Source organism: Carcharhinus amblyrhynchos, chromosome 3 (genome assembly GCF_965287045.1).
Source record: "Carcharhinus amblyrhynchos chromosome 3, sCarAmb.v2.hapA, whole genome shotgun sequence".
Classification (NCBI taxonomy): domain Eukaryota; kingdom Metazoa; phylum Chordata; class Chondrichthyes; order Carcharhiniformes; family Carcharhinidae; genus Carcharhinus; species Carcharhinus amblyrhynchos.
In genome coordinates, this window is record NC_137326.1 from 92,954,631 (window position 1) to 92,967,979 (window position 13,349).

A 13,349-nucleotide genomic window follows, 5' to 3' on the forward strand; every position below is an offset into this window, starting at 1 on the left:
TTCAACAGACCAAGCTTTTATCTACACTAAGTGTGATCGTGAATTTTTATCCTTAAGACCCAGATACATGCTTCCTCTTGTCTGATGGAATGGTTGCAGTTGCATATGCACTCTGGGTGTTGTAATAAACATTTATCCTTTATAAAATTTGCAGAAAATCTGTCACTGTTCTTGATTGTCACTGTACTCTAGGCTAAAACAGCTTTAATTTGTTTTCAGTCAGAAATTATATGTTCTTCCTCATGCAACTTTGCACCACAAGATAGTTTTTTTTTGTTGAGACTAGCTCTGAAGTTGTGAAGTACTAATTGATTTTTCTTTTCCATCCTTTTGGGCTTAATCTAAATTTGAGTTAAGTCAATGGCTCCTAAACTGAAGGATCATAGATTAACTGGTATCCAGTGTACTTCAGGCAGCCTATTGGGTCTTTACAGCATTGCCAATGGTTTCATTGTCACCATCAGACTTAATTTCAGTTATTTTATTGCGTTCCAATTTTTGCCATCTGCTATGCTTCATCCCCAGAGCATTATCCTGGGTCAATGGATTACTAGCCCAGTGACAATGCCACTATGCCATACCTTCCTCCTTGTCAGCCAGACTGCTGTCTTTTCAGCTGATTTTTGAAGCAATTTTGAGTGAACCTCCATCTCACCAGAGCATAGGTCATCGTAAAGCCACTAGAATCCTCCATGTGTAACATGCCTTGCCCTGCAAAATTGCTTTCACAAGAGAATGTATTTGCTGGGTTGACAAGGATTTCATTGCTTGTGATGGAATTCTGCCAGCTGATCTTTATGATCGATCAAAGAATGCATTGTTGTTAAGCAATTCAGTTGCATTTGTTTGCTGTATGGAATCCATTCCTCTAATCCATGAAGGCAGTGATAACTGCCTGTATGCTTGAATTTTGGTGGTCACACTTCGAGGTGATAAATAAGCTTATTGGTCTTTAACATCTGCCTGTCTGTGTCCTAGTGTTTAAAATTCTAAATATAGGCATACCCCTCTAACACTGAGGTTGGTGTTGTCAGTACTGATCTGTGGTGGTTTGTAATTTCATAGGAATTAGGATTTGGCCATTCACTCCTATGTCTGCTCCACTAATCAATATGATGATGATGATTCATCCTCCAATTCAACACTATCCCCATATCTCATAACACCTGAACAAATAAATATATTTCTAGACTAAAATATATTCAGTGGCAGCTTTCCAGTCATGTGATGGAGAATTCCACAGATTCAGAGTGAAATAGTTTATCCTCATCTCAGTCCTAAATGGTTTACCCTGTAAGCGGAGACTGTGATCCCTTGTTCCAGAGCCCCAAAGAATATTCTTGCATCCAATCTATCCACCAGCCCTGTCAGAATTTTATATACTTCAATTAGATCCACTCTTATTCTTTTAAATTCCAGTGACTATAGGCCCAGTCAACTCAATCTCTCCTTGTACAACAATCCTGCCATCCTAGGAATCAGTGTGCCTTCCTCTGAATGCAAAACGATAAAGTAGTTATTTAATTGCTCTGCTATTTTGTTGTTCTCTATCATAAATACTCTTAATTTCAGACTTACATTTGTTTTCACTAATCTTTTCCTTTTCACATAACTTGTAAAAACTTTTTGTCTTATTTGCAAGCTTACTCTTATACTCCATTTTCCTCCCTCTTAATCTCTTGGACCTCCTTTGCTGAATTCTGAAGTGCTCCTAATCCTTAGCCTTGCTACATTTCCTAGCAACTTCACGATCCTTAATTTATTTTGTTAGCCATAGTTAGACTGCTCTACTTCTGTTTTTGCACCAGAAAAGAATGTATAAGTCTTGCAATCCAAACATTTGTTCCTTTAAATATTAGCCATTGCATATCCGCTGTCATGTATTTTGAAGTTCCCTGATCTATCTTAACCACAATCAGTAATGATAGGCAACAACACATCCACGATCATCCTCAATACCGGTGTCCCAAAGGGCTGTGTTCTCAGCCTCCTACTATACTCCTTATACACTTATGACTGTGTGGCCAAATTCCTCTCCAGTTCAATTTTCAAGTTTGCTGACGATGCCACCGTAGTGGGTCAGACGAGCAAGAGTACAGGAATGAGATAGAGAATCTGGTGAACTAGTGCAGTGAAAATCTCTCCCTCAATGTCAACAAAACAAAGGGGTCATTGACTTCAGGTAGTGTAAAGGAGAAATGCCCCTGTCTACATCAAAGAGGATGAAGTAGAAAGGGTCGAGAGCTTCATGTTTTTAGGTATTCTGATCACCAACAACCTTTCCGTGATAACCTCTATCACGTTCTGGTCATTGTTTCCCAAAGGACACTGCACAACAAAATTGTTAATTAACTCTTCTTATTGTATAATCAAGGATAGAATAGCATGTTCCCCAGTTAGTTCCTCAACATGCTGGTCTAAAAAAAATTTCATTTACAATCTAGGAATTCATCTGCCACATTACTATCACTAATTTGTCCAAGTCATCCATGATTACTGTAGTATCCTTTTGCACTGATTTGATTCTTAACTAACAACACCACCTTTTCCTTTCTGCCTTCCAAAATATCAAGCACCCATGGACATTCAGTTCCCAGCCTTGGTCACCCTGAAGACATGTCTGTGTATTACAATCATATGTATATCAATTTGCATTCAGTTCATCTACTTTGTTATGAATTTTCCATGCATTCCAATACAATGCCTGCAGGATTGTCTTTTTAACATTGTTAAAAACAGGTTTTTTGTTGTTCTGTGGCTCCATTTGTTGTCATTCTGTATTTCCTTTGCCTTCCACTTTTGCTTTCTATTTTCTGTCTTTAGTTTCTATCTTTGTTTCCCTCTCTTGTCTCTCTGCTCAGATTCCCATCCCCCTGCCACTCTACCTTAAACCCTCCCCAATAGCATGGCAGTACTTAGTCAAATGCAATCTGGGCCAATCTATTGGAAATCCATCGTCACCAACAACCTTTCTGGGCAGGGTACCTGAAGGAGGAGGAATGATAGCATAATGGGGGAGGCAGAGGTGTTGTATTTATTGTCACTGAACTAGTAGTGTACAGACCCAGGGCTCTGGGGATCTGGATTTGAATCCGAACATGGCAGCTGGTGAAATTTTAATTCCAGATTTTAATTGGGTTCAAAGTCCAATGAAGACCATGAAACCAATGTCCTTTACTGAAGGAAATCTGCCACTTTACCTGGTCTGGCCTACGTGTGATGTCAGACTTACAGCATTGCGACTCTTAAGTGCCCTCTGAAATGGGCTAGCAAACCATTCAGTTTAAGGACAATTAGGGATGGGCAATGAATGCTGGCCCAGCCAGCGATTGCCCACATTTCCCTGACTAAATAAATAAAAGATGATGATGATGGTAATGATAAGAAAATGATAGCATTACAGCTAATATATTTCTAAAATTTAATGTTTCCATGTAGGTTTGTTTCCAGCAGACGCATGGCAAGCTTCTGAGGAACTATGAAAGTAAATGCTGCAAAGCAATAAAATAAATTTAAATTGAATTGATGATGCCATCTTTAGCATGCCCAGGTGCCAATTCAATAATATCAGCACTCCACCCCATCCTCCCAATAATTTTAAGCTTATTCAAGCCAGCGATCAAATTAATATGTGCGATGGAAAACCCGAATAAGTTGAAAATCTTTCATTCATATGTAATGCTTTATATCTTCAGGATGCCTCAAGCATTTTAGAGTTACTAGGTTATTTTTGTCATCTGTGCAATAGTGCACTGGTAGCAATCATATAGCAGTTTTACTCCAGATCAAAATTTACAGTTATTCAATATGTTGTGTAACTGTATATTTTGACAAGGGGATTGCCTTTGTCAGCAGCTTCCTGTCCCAGCAACTCTCAAAGCCATATTGACTGCAATGCCTTCAGTCCCTTTGTAACTAACACATCATTTTATGTAGGCCTTTGTTTAAATAGGTGCATTCTGATTGTTTTTCAAATGTCCACAAACCTTTAAAGCACAGTTGGTGGTGGGGGTGGTGGTGGGGGTGGTGGGGGTGGTGGTGGTTGGGGGGGGGGGGGGGGGGCTGGGCATGATTAGCGCTGCTGCCTCACAGCCCCAGGGACCCAGGTTCGAGTCCCTGTCTGTGTGAAGGTTGCACATTCTCCCCGTGTCTTCATGGGTTGCCTCTGGGTGCTCCCACTGTCTGAAAGATGTGCTGGTTAGGTGCATTGACCCGAACAGGTGCCGGAGTGTGGCGAGTAGGGGATTTTCACAGTAACTTCATTGTAGTGTTAATGTAAGCCTTACTTGTAATTAATAAATAAACTGCTTTACTTTATGACTTCATTACACCAAATTCAAAACATACGTTTTGGTTGCCTCAGTGTCAGAGACTTGGGTTCGATTCTGGCCTTGGGTGACTGTGTGGAGTTTGCATGTTCTCCCTATGTGTGGTAATACAATCAGGGCTTAGTTTTAAGGCCGATTAAATTGGATATCCTAAATTAAAGAATTGGGCATATTAAAATCAAACACATTCAAACATTGGTCAGGCCAGATTTGACTAAGGTCAAATGTACAAACACACAGAAACTGGGACTGTCCCATCAATCATCCATCAAAGATCATCACACTGAGACCCAACAGGAGATCGTTGCATCCCATTGAAATGCACCGGCCTATTGTTAGAAGCCCAGACCAAACCAGACCTTCTGTCACCTAAAGTTCCTGCAGTTACCTTATATGGCAACAGGTTACATATAAGCAACATGGTGGAGATGGACACCTAGGGGTGGGCCCTGGTGTCCTGTAAGGCAGACATCTTGAAACCCACTGGGTACTTGGACCCTGTCCCTGGTGGGGAGTAGTGTAGAATTCTTAGTATAAGACCCTTCATATTACTTTTACCAAAATAAGTAGACAAGGTTAAGGTAATTATAAAGTGCCTTACAAATATAGTAAGAATTCATAATGTGCCTGGAACAAAATATGCAAAGGTATTATAAACTGTAGAACCACAAATTAACCAAGTATTAAATTATAAGCTTAAATTGTATTTTCAATATATATGTATTGTGCAACTTGGCCAACTTCATTCTAAGTACAGCATGATGGGAAACTGTGGTAGACAGACCAAATTCTTTTAACACAATGGAGCACAGAAAGATAGCTTCTCTTATCTGTTTCTGGATACATGAAAACTAGTTTAATCATAGGCCTGCTATTTAAGGGAGTAAATTTGTTCATGGGTACCAAGGCTGGAGCAATCTCTCAAGCTGATAAAAGTGGCCCATGTTCCAGCGAAAGAGTGATTCTTTTCACCAATTAAAAATCACAAGTGTTGGCTACGGCCTTGGACACTGGTAATAATATGGGTTCGGTTTCCTAAGTAAGTGGGAAGGAACCTACATGGACAATAAGCTAATAATCTCCCATACCTGCTGACAGGTGGAACATTATTGACTAAGGAAATTAATGCTGAATGTTATGATTGGGTCCTCCAGTCTGATTGACAAGACTGGGTGGGATATTGAAATGTTCAGAATAATATAATTTTACCTAGCAATATTAGCTCAGAGATGACAGTGATCCCTCATTGACTGTGTCTCTCTCCCAAAGCATGCATTGCAAATAAATCCCTTTTTGTTCTTTAACTATATACTGTCTTTTGCAGTCTATGTATTGGTTGAGTGAGGTTCAACAAGTACAGAACACTAGGGGAACACTTTCAGAAAACTCCTCTTACACTCCCAAGACCACATTGGCCAGAAACCAGAGAATTTTCTGGAAAGTCGGGGAGGGAGGAGGAAAACTACGCATTTCAGACACACCAGCGGCAAAGACTTGACAAGGAGGTGACCTTGACCATCCAGAAGGCTGACCACAGAAGGAAGGAAGAAAGAAACTGCCAACTAGGGGATTTTTCACAGTAACTTTATTGCAGTGTTAATGTAAACCTACCTGTGACACCAATAAATAAATAAACTTTAAAGTTTGTCTTTTGTCCATCTTGCAAATAAGAGCACTGGGGTAAGACCTTTGAGTAAGTAAACTGGTCAAAAGTATCTGAGATTTAATAGATACAACACATGTCTGCGTGGGTTTCCTCTGATTTCTCCCCACAGTCCAAGATGTGCAGATTACATGGAGTGGCCAGGCTAAACGGCCCCTTAGTGTCCTAAGATGTATAGGTTAGGGGGTTTAGCAGGGGTAAATATATAAGGTTATGGGTATAGGGCTGGGGTGGACTGGATAAGATGCTCAGTTGGAGAGTTGATAGATTTGATGAGCCAAATGGCCTCCATTTGCACTGTAGGGATTCTATGATTGGCATCTGTCCAACGGTGTCTGTAGCAAAATAAGTGTCTCAATTTCAGTTAAACCCATAGCTGAGTGTTCGGAGAAGTGAATTAAAATTCTTTGCTGTGTAATCAATGAAGGATTATGGGATTGTCCTTTTGGCAATGAACTACAAAATTATTCACATGAGTTGTGTGTATACAATATATTGCAGTAAGACCAAAATTGAGTTCCCAAGAGTGTTTACAGGAAGATCAGGTTTAGTCCTTTATTCTTGGAAGGACAAGGTGGGAGAGTAACCTAATAGAGACCTTTATGATTATGAAAGATTTTGATAAAAGTAGGCAGAGGCAGAGTGTTTCTGCTTCTGGAGAAGAGCTGGAGGCCATCAAATAAGATTATTAATTTAAAAGGGAATTCAGATGAAATGTTGTACCCCAGACAACAGCAAGATGATGGAATTTCTGTGTGGATGGTTGAGGCAAATAGTTTAGATGCATTTAAGGGGAGGCGGGATAAGATTTGAGAAGAGAGAATAGAGGATATGATAGCCCTGCTTTGTTACACCTGCCCCATCACGTCACACTTAACATCCACTTTCCTTGCAAGCATATCAATCATCCTCTTGCCCTTTTACCTTTATGCCACTATCAGCACCTTCTTTAGTGCTTAATGCCGCCACTAACATTCCCTTTATCTTGTGCCCATGACATCATTGTCAATCTCTCTCAGGCTGTCACTTATCCCTGATTTTCAATTCTGTTCCACCTTGTCCAACTCCCTCTCCCAACTATATAATCCATCACATTTCTCCCTCTCTTCAACTCTGAAGAAGGGTCATATGGACTCAAAATGTTAACTCTGTTTCTGTCTCCACAAATGCAGCCAGACCTGCTGAGTTTGTTTAGCTTGTCTGTTTTTATTTCAAATTTCTAGCACCCACAGTATTCTGCTTTTATTGTCTTTTTTTAAGCACCTCCCTCACATGCCCATCTATCAATCCATCACTCATCCTCATCCTGAAGCAAACTGATGCCTCTTTCTCATTGCCAACTTCACCAAATACTTTCCATTCATTGGGTGAACATATGCCATTACAGACACTCATAGATATGCCTTTTCCATTGCGGAAGAGAACAAAAAGCAAGTGAAAGGGTGAGAACCAAAGATGGTCCTCCATAGGTCTCACAGTTAACAACTGCCAAGGAAGAAAGGCTGGAGGTCAGTGGCATCTCTGGACATTAGAAGGGAGGACTCTGAATTGACTGGTGATAGAATAAAATATATGTGTATACATGTTATGTAACAATCAGTCATGCTGACTTAATTGCAACACGTGGGTGCAATATAATCATTTTCATAAAAAGTGGCAACATTCTTACCCTGCTAATATTATTAGTTTATATTGGCATATGATGTTGCAGCTATATAGAGAGTTGGTTAGGCCACATTTGGAATACTGCGTCCAGTTCTGGTCGCCACACTACCAGAAGGACATGGAGGCTTTGGAGACAGTACAGAAAAGGTTTACCAGGATATTACCTGGTATGGAGGGTCTTAGCTATGAGGAGAGATTGGGTAAACTGGCGTTATTCTCCCTGGAAAGACAGGGGATGAGGGGCAACCTAATAGAGGTGTATAAAATTATGAAGGGCATAGAAAGGGTGAACAGCGGGAAGCTTTTTCCCAGGTCAGAGGTGATGAACACAAGGGGTCACAAGTTCAAGTTGAAGGGGGCAATGTTCAACACAGATGTCAGGGGCACGTATTTTACACAAAGGGTGGTGGGGGCCTGGAATGCACTGCCAAGCAAGGTGGTTGAGGCAGACATGCTGGGATCGTTCAAGACTTATCTAGATAGCCACATGAACAGACTGGGAATAGAGGGATATAAACGAATGGTCTAGTTGGGCGCATGAGCGGCGCAAGCTTGGAGGGCCAAAGGGTCTGTTGCTGTGCTGTTATTGTTTGTTCTATATCTTTCTATTAACTCCATTGTGCATCAGCATGACATGCAGCAGTTCAGATGCTGACCATTTAGACCAATAGATGGGTTTTTACCAAGTGATCCACATATCACAATTAAAAATGAGAAAACAGTAGTGGCAGGAACAGTCTACATTAACCATTTCCAAGTTCTGCTCAGGGGATCATCAATCAAAAAGATAATCATTGATGAAAACCACAAAATGTGCAACATAGAGCCAGTTCTTGCCAAGCATGCTTTCATAATTACAAGGGAGATAGAAAAGTCCACCTTAAAGTTAATGAGGTTGATATTGCAGAGCATTGTGATGATGCCTTCCTGCATGGATGAAGTGGCTAACACTGCTGAACATTAATCACAGCATTCAAATGAGCCCATGCAAGCCTTGTTCACAGCCATGTATGCTCAAATTCCAATATGTCTGACACCTCAAACAGTGTGACAGATTGTTTAACTTTGGCCTTACAGTACCTCACTAATCTGCACCAAAGTGTTCTCCAGTAGAATAGTAACAGCAAAATGCGTTTGGCATCAGAATGATGGGAAAAGGACTGTGGAAGTAGAGAATCTAGGCAAAGTGCTTCCATTTCTCACCCTTGATCCCTGAGCTACAGTGATGCTTTTATCAATCAGTAGCCAAAATGCAGCCTTTTAACCTAATGATTGGGTCTTTCTTTGTGTGGGCGGAGTGAAAAGACATCAAAACCCAGAGACATTGGTCAAGAGCACTTCAATAATAAAAGCAGTGATCTAAACAAGTCTATATCTGCTGATGTCACAAAGGTTGCAGTATATACAAGGAAAAGGGAGAGTAAATCATTGCCGTTCACAGCTGATATGCACATGGTTATATGAGAAAATGTTCTGTTGTAAAGTGTTTTCCTAAATGGTAGACATAGTGGATTTGGGAGATGCTGATGAAGAAGTCTCAGTGAGTTGCTGCAGTGTATCTTTTAAATGGTACATCTAAGGGTCAGGAACAAGAGGGGGCTGCTGAGAGGAGGAAGGAGGGTGGGGAGCGGAGGAAGGAGGGTGGGGAGCGGAGGAAGGGGGGTGGGGAGCGGAGGAAGGGGGGTGGGGAGCGGAGGAAGGAGGGTGTGGAGCGGATGCCTCAGCCTCTCAATCTGCATAACAGGTTTGAGGTTCTTGCTTCCAGTCTGGATGAGAACGAGGGAGGTGAGGTCGGTGAGCAAACCGCACACAGTACAGTGATGCAGCAGGACATAGGCAAAGAGGTGAAAAGGAACGTAGTAGTAATTGGGGATAGTGGGGTGAAGGGTATTGACACTGTCCTTTGTCACAATGACAAAGTGCACAGAAGGGTGTGTTGTCTGCCTGGTGCTCGGGTCCGGGATGTCACATCTGGGCTGCAGAGGAACCTGGAGTGGGAGGGGGAGAATCCAGTCGTTGTGGTGCATGTGAGTGCCAACGACGTAGGCAAAATGCGAACTGAGGATCTGGGGAGGGAGTATGAAAAGCTGGAAATGGAATTAAAAAGTAGAACCGACAAGGTGGTTATCTCTGGGCTACTGCCTGAACCGAGTGCAGACGGGCGTAAGGTTGATAAGATTAAGGAAGTGAATGGGTGGCTCAGGGATTGGTGTGGGAGGAATGGGTTTGAATTTATGGGGCATTGGCATCAGTATTGGGGTAGGTGGGACCTGTTCAGGTGGAATGGGGTTGGTCTGAACTGTGCTGGGACCAGGGTCCTGGCGAATCGTGTAAATAGGACTGTAGACAGGGCTTTAAACTAATTGGCGGGGGGGAGGGTACAAGGGTAGGTGACATTATGGGGTCTAAAGTTAAGGAGAGGGTACAGGTAAGGGAAGGGGCCGAGGATGTCCCAATAATAAAGGGAGTAGGGGGCGTGGGTATGGTTGGTGGCGTTCCGGGAAATAGGGTCCAGGTGAAGGCTGGGATGAAGGCACTTTATCTGAATGCACGAAGCATTCAGAATAAAGTGGATGAGCTGGTGGCGCAGATCAGCACAAATGGATATGATCTGGTGGCCATTACAGAGAAATGGCTGCAAGGTGACAGGGACTGGGAGCTGAATGTCCAGGGGTATCAAGTGTTTAGGAAGGATATGCGGGAGGAAAAAGTGGGGGGCGTAGCTCTGCTGATTAAGGATAGCATCAGGGTGGTAGCAAGGGATGATATAGGAGCCAAAGAGCAGAACGTGGAATCGTTGGGGGTGGAGATTAGGAACAGCAAAGGGAGGAAGACGCTGGTGGGTGTCATCTATAGGCCCCCAAATAATGATCTGGAGGTGGGGCGGGCTGTTAACACGCAAATAAGTGCGGCGTGCAGGAATGGAACGGCGATAATTATGGGGGATTTCAATCTACATATTGATTGGTCGACCCATGTTGGACGCGATGGGCTCGAGGAGGAGTTCTTGGAATGCTGCCGGGATAGTTTCCTTGAACAGTGTGTGTTGGAGCCGACGAGGGAGCGAGCTATCTTGGATCTGGTGTTATGTAATGAGGTGGGTAGAATTAGGGACCTTGTGGTGAAGGATCCTCTTGGGGAGAGTGATCATTGTATGGTGGAGTTTCTGGTGCAGATGGAGGAGGAGAACGTGGGTTCCCGGACATGCGTCCTTTGTTTGAACAGAGGGGAGCACGGTAGGATGAGAGAAGAATTGGCGAATGTTGACTGGGGGAGCGCGTTGGAAGGTAGGTCTGCTGAGGAGCAGTGGAGGATCTTTAAGGAGATCTTTCTTGGTGCTCAGCAGAAATTTATTCCGATGGTTAAAAAGGACCGTAGGAGGAGAGGTAATAAGCTGTGGATAATGAAGGAGGTGAAGGAAAGTGTTAAATTAAAAGCGGAGGCGTTTAGAGTAGCTAAGAGTAGTGGGTGAGAAGAGGATTGGGAGAGGTTTAAATGTCAACAAAAATTGACAAAGAAGTTGATAAAGAAGGGTAGGAGAAACTATGAAGCTGGGCTAGCGCTTTATATAAAAAAGGATAGCAAGAGTTTTTATAAATATATAAAAAGGAAGAGGCTGGCTAGGGTGAACGTTGGACCCTTAGAGGATGAGAGGGGGGACTTAGTGGTAGGGGATGGGGAAATGGCTGAGGTCTTGAATAACTTTTTTGTTTCGGTCTTCACGGAGGAGGACATGAATAATTTGCCGGGTGTTAGCGATGGAAAGGTGGTAGGACTGGAGGGTCTCAATGACATTATTGTTACTAGAGAGGTGGTGCTCGACAGACTGGAGGGACTGATTGTGGACAAGTCCCCAGGACCAGATGGAATGCATCCGAGGGTTCTGAAAGAAATGGCGGAGGTGATGGTGGATGCTTTGGTGGTTATTTTCCAAATGTCGCTGGATTCCGGGGAAGTGCCGGAAGATTGGAAAACGGCTAATGTTACGCCGTTGTTTAAGAAGGGTGGCAGGCAAAAGGCAGGGAATTATAGGCCGGTTAGTTTAACATCTGTTGTGGGTAAAATGTTAGAATCTGTCATCAAGGAGGAAATAGCGAGGCATCTTGAGGGGAATTGCTTGATAAAGCAGACGCAGCACGGCTTCGTTAAGGGGAAGTCGTGTCTGACAAATTTATTGGAGTTCTATGAGGATGTGTCTAGGGCGGTGGATAGAGGAGAGCCGGTGGATGTGGTCTTTCTTGATTTTCAGAAGGTGTTTGACAAGGTACCTCACAAGAGGTTATTGCAGAAGGCAAGGGGGCATGGAGTTGGGGGTAGGGTGTTAGCGTGGATAGAGGATTGGTTGTCAAATAGGAGGCAGAGAGTGGGGGTTAATGGGTGCTATTCGGATTGGCGGTTGGTGACTAGTGGAGTGCCCCAGGGGTCGGTGCTGGGACCTCAGCTATTTACCATTTATATAGATGATCTGGACGAGGAAACCGAGTGTCTGGTGTCGAAATTTGCTGATGACACCAAGATTGGTGGAACGGCAAATTGCGCAGAGGGTGTGGAGAGTCTGCAGAAGGATCTAGATAGGCTGGGCGAATGGGCCAGGAAATGGCAAATGGAATTTAATGTTGGCAAGTGCGAGGTGGTCCACTTTGGTAGGAATAATGGTAGGAAGGACTATTACTTACGTGGCAAAAAACTGCAACAGGCGACGGTGCAGAGGGACCTCGGGGTCCTTGTGCATGAGTTGCAAAAACCCAGCCTGCAGGTGCAGAAGGTGGTCAGGAAGGCGAATGGGATGCTGGCTTTCAGCGCGAGGGGGATTGAATATAAAAGTAGGGAGGTCTTGCTGCAGCTGTATAGGGCATTGGTGAGGCCGCAGCTGGAGTACTGTGTGCAGTTTTGGTCGCCGCACTTACGCAAAGATATTTTGGCCTTGGAGGGAGTGCAGAGGAGGTTTACTAGGCTGATACTGGAGTTGAGGGGGTTGAGCTATGAGGAGAGGCTGAATAAACTAGGCTTGTACTTGTTAGAGTTTAGAAGAATGAGGGGAGATCTCATTGAGACATATAAGATGATGAATGGGATGGATAGGATAGAGGTGGAGAGGCTCTTCCCGCTCAGAAAGGACAGTAGGACTAGGGGGCACAGCCTCAAGATAAAGGGGGGGCGGTTTAGAATGGAGTTGAGGAGCAACTTCTTCACTCAAAGGGTGGTGAATCTCTGGAATTCTCTGCCCATTGAAGTGGTGGAGGCTGCCTCGCTAAATATTTTTAAGACGCGGGTTGATGGGTTTTTGATAAGCGAGGGGATTAAGGGTTATGGGGCGAGGGCGGGAATGTGGAACTGAGCCACGACAGATCAGCCATGATCTTATTGAATGGCGGGGCAGGCTCGAAGGGCTAGATGGCCTACTCCTGCTCCTATTTCTTATGTTCTTATGTTCTTATGTACCATTGTGTTGCGCCTGTTTTCAGGGGCGAAAGCTTGGTAAAGTCAGGCATGAGGTGAATAGCATAATCCGCGCCTCTGTCTGTGCCGATTCTCCCTTTACCAAGGGCTGAAAATGGCCATGATTGGCACTGCACTTGAAATGGGCATGCATTTAAATTGACTTAATGAGCTTATTTACATTTCCCCCTTTACCATCGCATTCACCTGTCCAGATTTGGCACGAAAGAGGTAAGTTCAGAGTTTCCAGCTGC